This window comes from Castor canadensis, chromosome 16, assembly GCF_047511655.1.
Source record: "Castor canadensis chromosome 16, mCasCan1.hap1v2, whole genome shotgun sequence".
Classification (NCBI taxonomy): Eukaryota; Metazoa; Chordata; class Mammalia; order Rodentia; family Castoridae; genus Castor; species Castor canadensis.
Window position 1 is genome coordinate 67,342,320 of NC_133401.1, and position 6,000 is coordinate 67,348,319.

At 59.5% G+C, this 6,000-nt stretch overlaps 1 protein-coding gene across 3 annotated transcripts in view; it reads right to left on the reverse strand.

Annotated features, from left to right (window-relative positions):
- The window catches only part of Rasgef1c (RasGEF domain family member 1C), a 70,651-nt gene extending 68,078 nt beyond the window's left edge, over positions 1-2,573 (reverse strand). For 2 of the 3 annotated variants that reach the window (XM_074057472.1, XM_020164189.2), the window contains exon 1: positions 1,939-2,052. The gene's annotated coding sequence lies outside the window, so the exon portion shown is untranslated. Of the gene's footprint in view, positions 1-1,938; positions 2,053-2,423 lie in introns of those variants that run through there. The other variant, XM_074057470.1, reaches the window with a different exon arrangement.
- Between the last annotated feature and the right edge of the window lie 3,427 nt (positions 2,574-6,000).

Below are 6,000 nucleotides of genomic sequence, written 5' to 3' on the forward strand. Positions count from 1 at the left end.
GCGACCTGGCCGAAGGATGCAGAGACCAGCCTGAAAGGTGCTAGGTGGAGCCCAGACACCAAGCACCTCACTGACTTCTGCAGACTTCAGGAAGGCGTTCACTCCAGGGAAGGCTGGGGGCAGCTCTTGAACCCAGGCCAGGCTCCCCTGTCCACTACAGCAATTTGCAGAAGGCCCCGCCCTCTTCACGCACCTGGTCCTTCCAGGACCAAGGCCCTTCTGTGGCTGTGGCCCTGCAGCCTATTGGCTCCTTCTTACCAGTATCTCCCACTTCCTATCACCCTGAGTCCCAGCTCTGCCTGCCTGATTCCAGAGCCTGCCCTGCCCCCTGCTCCCTCTCCTGCCCCACCCCTTGCAGATCTCTTTAGCCCCCATCATGGCATCCTTTCAATACTCAAACTCCAAGGGCTGGTGGAGTGGCTCAAGGGTAGAGCACCTGCCTAGCAAGAAAGAGACCCTGAGTTCAAGTCCCAGTGCTGCCAAAAATAAATAAATAATAAATAAATAAATAAAATAACTCAACACTTCAAACCTTCTGCAGGCCGGCCACTGCACCCAGATAAAAACCTAAACCCTACCAGCTCCTCTCACCGGCTCTGCCTCTTCCAGCTCTTCCCACCCACCACCTGCATGCCCCTCAGGGATCTCACACCTGCTGTTCCCTCAGACCTTGTCCAGGGGATCCTCCCTTTCACCACTCAAGGAGCTCTCCCTGGCCAGACTAAGGCTCTGCCTCCACCTCAGTCTCTCTCCACCCCACCTGGTCTGTTTTATTTTCTTCCTAGCACTGATCCTCTGGCATGACCTCGGTTTTCCTCTAACTTCTCCTGCGGCTTCCCCCTGGCACACTAGCTTGCAGCACACAGTAGGTGCTCAATGAATGCCCTGGACAAGTGAGTGGACCACACAGCCTCCCCTGGTCTCCTGGCACAATGGCTGAACTATCAAAGTGGGAACGTCGTCTTTGCCACTGGTAGTCCTGAGACCTGCTAAGCCTCAGTTACTTCACCTGTGGAATGGGAACACAGCACTTTTCCCCAGGCGGATCTTCTCTGTGTGGCTCTCAGCAGGACATCCGCCTCACAGCCCCAGGAGGCAGGAAGTGGCGGCTGGGGGGGCCCTGCCACCCAAGTTGCAAGGTCTGTCTTTTTTTTTGCGGTGCATGGGGCAGGGTTTGGGGCAGCCACCCTTTCCTCTCCCCAACATCCCTCCAGGCTTTTTTTTCCCCAAGTAAACACAGAGAGGAGTAGATCCTGCCCTCTGTCCCTGCCCAAGGGACACACCCATAGTCCCCAGCAGATCCCACTGTCCTGCAGGCCCTCGGCCTCAAATCCGGTTCCAGCTTCGGTGACAACACCCTCTTCCCGAAAAGACAGGCCCTTTCCTTTCCTCTCCAGTACCCCGCAGGCCAGCCTTGCTGTCCCCATTTCATAGACAGGGAGACTGAGGCCCGCTGTGCAGTGGAGACTTTGAGTCCAGGCTGCCTTTTCCTGCCACCCGAGTGGCTGAAAGCAGCTGGCTGGTCGCGGCAGAGCCGGGTCCCCGCAAGGCGCTGGGGGGTGTGCCCTTCGCGGGTCCCCTCGGGGCTCCTTCCAGGCATCTCCAGTCCCCGCGCCCCGGCCCCTGTGACCCCGGCGCACGCACCCGCACCCCCCGGGTCCCTCACGCGCGTCGCGCAGCCCCTCGGCCGCCCGCCACCCCGCGCCACCCGGCCACGCGCGCTGTCACCCGCGCGCGCACCTGTGCCCCGGGTCAGATCCGCGCGTCCCCGCCAGCGCCATCCCCGCCCCACTCGCCGCCCCTGCCTACGGGTCGGGACCTCCCCGCACCCCGCGCCCGCACCCCGTCCCCCGTCGCTCGCAGCCCCTCCCAGCGCCCGGGAGCCCCGCGCCCTTGTCCGCAGCGCCAGGTGTCCCGCCTGCCCGCGTCGCTACTCACCGGCTCCCGGCGCGCCCCAAACCCGGGCCCAGCCCATGGGCAGCTCCCGCTGCGCCCGCTGCGAGCCGCGGCGCCGGGGACCGGGGACCTTGGGCCGGGGACCAGGCGCTGCCCGCCGCCCACCGCCCGCTCGGATCCCGGGCGCAGCCCGCCGAGCGCCCCACCGCCGGCCCCGAGCAGCGCGGCGCGGCGCCCCCTCGCGGCCGCATGCGGGAGCGCAGAGCGGGAGGGGCGCGGGGTGGAGCCGCGGGAGCCCCGCCGCGCAGCCCTCTCCCCGCCGGCCTCTCCCCTGCACCCAGGCCTCAAGGTCAAGGCCAGATGTCCAGCCCGCGTGCTCAGGACCCTTCACCGCGTAGACGAGGTCTCATTGAGCAATGCATACTGCCCTCCCGAGCCTGGTTGCCGGAGGACTCTGTCCCGGAGCTGCCCCTTGTCCCAGACCGCCCTCGCTCGGCCAGCCCCTGGCACCCTGAGACCCGGCTCACCCTTTCCTTAAGGCTGGGTCCTGGCCGCTCCTCCGGATTCTCTTATGATGGCCACTCGACTTTAGGTTGTCCGTGTCCCTGGGTCCTGTGGGCACCCATGGGCATGGGGGAGTGGGTAGGACTGCACACACTGCCCCCTTCCTCCCGTGAGGACTGGCCCACGCGGAGGCCACCTCCACTCTGACGACGCTGGGGTGCTGGGAGGGTAAGGGTGCGATACTTCACTTTCAGGCACGGGAGAGGGGCACGGAACGTAAAAGCCATTGTACGTTGCTTTCAAGAACAGCTAGATCCAGGAGACTAAACGGTCTGAGGGCCAGACACAGTGGCAGAGATAAGAGGATCATGGTTCAAGGTCAGCCTGAGCAAAAAAAGTTAGCAAGACCCGGTCTCAAAGAATAAACCAGGCATGGTAGTGTACTTCTGTAATCCCATCTATACAGGAAGTAGAGATAGGATTGAGGTTGGAGGTTAGCTGGGCAAAAGACAGGAAATTCTATCTGAAAAATAACTAAAGCATAAAGAGCCAGAGGTGTGGCTCAAGTGGTAGAGTGCTTGCCTAGCAAGTTTGAGGTCCTGAGTTCAAAACCCAGTACCACCAAAAAAAACAAAAACAAAATCCAATATGAATAGGAATCCATCTCCCCTATCTACCAATTCCTCAGTGGTAGAGTGTCCCCCTGTTGACACCGTCAAAAATGTCCTATCTGCCTAATAGTTCTAAGGAGAGCTCACGACAGCTGTGCACAGGCTCAGAGGAGCCAGATCTGGTTGTTGCCACAGACCTGGGGAGAGAGGGCTACAGGCCTGGGTGCTGCCGCCTGGAGCTGGGGCTGGAGTTAGCCCTGTGTCAACCCTGAGCACAAAGAAGGGTACTGCTCTAAGCACATTCTGAGGGCTATTTCTAGAAGAACAGACAAATAAAAACAAAAAGTCTAGTTCACTGTCCTCACAGTTGGGGAAGCTGAGGCAAAGAGCGGGCAAGCACCTGTCTGGGTCACACAGATGTATTAGGACCAATGCAGGGTGGTGGTGGGCTGGGCAAGGGACAGTGGGGCCTTGGGATGGCCAGGGCCAGAGGCTGGCTGCAGTGAGGGGATGTCTGACACCCATGTCAAAGGTCAGGTGTGAGAAGGGGAGGCATGAAAGGGGAAGGCAAGTGGGGCAGGTTTGTGGCTTCTAACATGGACACACCTTGGGTGCAGGCCCTGGGGCCAGTGGTCAGACTAGAGCAGGCCACAGTCACCAGTCATCTCTAATGTCCACCCCAGTCCCCAGCCCTGGGTTCTAGGAAACTCTGATAAGGTGACCCACTTAGCTAACATGCTGGGGCCTGAACAGAGCTGCAGGGCCTCCCCACTTGGTGCAGCTCAGGAGCGGGAACCAGTCTCTCCCCATCCCACCCATGGAGAACCTTCCTTCTGGCAAATGACCAGGACCACTGAGGCATGTTGTCATGCTGGGAGCAGGTGGAGCTGCTTGGAGTCAGGTGCGGCCTGTTTCAGCAGCTGAAATTTAAGGATGCACTTGCCCATGACCACAGATCCTGCATGGGTGAGTGAGACAGAGCTATGCTCCATGACAAAGTGGAGGTTGCCACCTCTTCTTGCCAAGTCTGCAGCTGCACAAGGAGAGGGCCGGTGTCAGGGTTGGCTTGAGGATGTAGCATATACCACAGTCACTGCTACCTGCAGCTGTCTGAATCTTAGGACCAGCATGGAGTCCTGCTCTGGGGCATTCTCAGCTTTGGAGGACGCTGGCTGCAAGTGGTGTGGCTAGCCCTGCCCCCACCCAGCCCACTCATAGCACCAGATCCAGCAAGGTCCCTCAGCTGTTCCACCCCCTGCTCCACCCCAGCCTCCCTTCCTACTCCAGGACTTGCCCAGGGACCGTCCCTAAGTGACAGGCTGGTGTTGGGACAGAGAGTTAGCTGTCCCAAGACCTGTCAGCTCAGCCTACCCTGACCCCCACCCTACCTTGGATGTGGCCATAGGGGCAGGTTTAGCCTCAGCCCTGCCAGCAGTGTCCCCAGCAGGCAGTGCTATGCCCAGCTGCACTGGCTTTGGCTCCCAGAAAGCCTTTCCCAGCATCCCCTGGATCCCTTTCTTGGTCGCTCAGAAGGACCATCAACTCTGGGTTTGTCCCACCAGCTGAGCACTGGGTTGGTGGTCCTGAGGTCCTTGTCCACTGAGAGTGGGTGGGAGACAGAGGCAGCCAGCCAGAGCCTGAGAGGAGGGGGCAGGTAGGTGAGAGCTGACACCAGGCAGGGGTAGGGGATGGGAAGAACCTCAGGGCAGGCCATTCCTGGGGGAGAAGCTGCAGGGCTGGGTGATGGGAAGACAGTGCAAGGTATCAGGAGTGACAGAGATGGCCTGGGCCTGGCAAGGGGCAGGGAGAGTGAGGAGACCCTTCACAGCAAGTGAGGTTCTGCTGAGACCGTGGGACCAGGGGGCATTTGGGGGCCATCTGGAGGTGGCTGGACTCATGGGTGCAGTCTGCAGTGGGGCCTTGGAGGTGAAGGAAAGAAACTCTTGGAGTTCCAGCAGCTGCCAACGCTCAGCCCCAGGAGCCTGTTCGGCCTCAGCAGCACATCTACCCCCAGCTCTTGGCACAGCTGCAGCAGGTGACTCAGGCAGGAGTCCGACAGCGAGCAAGGCTCCTGAGCTGGATCACCGATAAAGTCCAAGAATAAGGAGGACAACTCTGGGCGCCAGCCAATGCACTTTATGTTAACACAACCCATAAGGTGTCCATTCTTGGGTCTGGTGAATGCACTCCAGTTATTACAAGGGTAGAGCACTGGGCAAAAGTCATTGGCCAGCTGGCTATTGGTGCGTGTGTGTGTGTGTGTGTGTGCTTCTATTATTGTTTGTACAGCCGCAGTGTCTGGGTGGGGATTGAGGAGGAGTGAGAGGGAAATTGAGTATGCGTGTGCACGATGTGTGTGCATGTGTGGTGCTGTTCCATGCATGTGCATGGTGTGTGGTGCATGCGTGCGGTGGTGTGGGGGGGTATGTTGGGGACATGCACTGTGGTGAGAATGTTATGAGATGAGTGTAGATCTGAGTGTAGGGGTGTTCGGTCCCCGCCACCATTACAAGGTTCCACATGCGGCTCGCCTGAGAATGAAGGAAGGTCTTCCAGATGAGACTCCTTAATGGCCGAGCCTGAGATGAGGCTACAGGTCGTTGATGTGGGAGGCGATCTCAGGGAGGGAGTGACAGTACACACAGTGCACATTACTGGGGTGATTGTCACCATGGGCAACTAAAGACCCAGCTTTGAGGACTGTGCCGAACACAGAGTGTAGGGTGCAAAACCCGCTGGCTACAGTACACCCCTTGGGACACTAAGATTCCTTCTGCTCCCACATTAAGTCTACAAGGTCACCTCCCTTCTCTCCCACCCCTCCTAGGATCCCCAAAGCCACAGGCAGCACTCCTGGCAGTCTATGTGGCGGACTTGGGGTCATAACTGGAAATGAAGCACAGAGGTGCTTGTGGCCTTTCTGGGTTCTGGACATAGTGCCTCTGTCCCCTCCCCTGCTGGCAGGGAGAACCTCAGGTGTCCTGGAGCC